Below are 248 nucleotides of genomic sequence, written 5' to 3' on the forward strand. Positions count from 1 at the left end.
AAAAACCCCTCGAGGTCACGCTCGTCCGGCAGCAGCGGTGGCAGCAGCGCCTGGCTTGGCCTCCGTCATCGCTCCCTTCGATTTTACGGACTCCCCTACTCCTACTCCCCCACCTCCAGCCATCCTCCCAGCCTCTCGGCCCTCACCAGCGATGACGGCGGAAGCATCCCCCACACACCCCTGTCTCTGCCGTTGGCCCCCTTATGGCTGTCAAGCGGCGTGCATTCACCCATTTGCCAGTCCATGAG

Source organism: Elgaria multicarinata, chromosome 4, assembly GCF_023053635.1.
Source record: "Elgaria multicarinata webbii isolate HBS135686 ecotype San Diego chromosome 4, rElgMul1.1.pri, whole genome shotgun sequence".
NCBI lineage: Eukaryota > Metazoa > Chordata > Lepidosauria > Squamata > Anguidae > Elgaria > Elgaria multicarinata.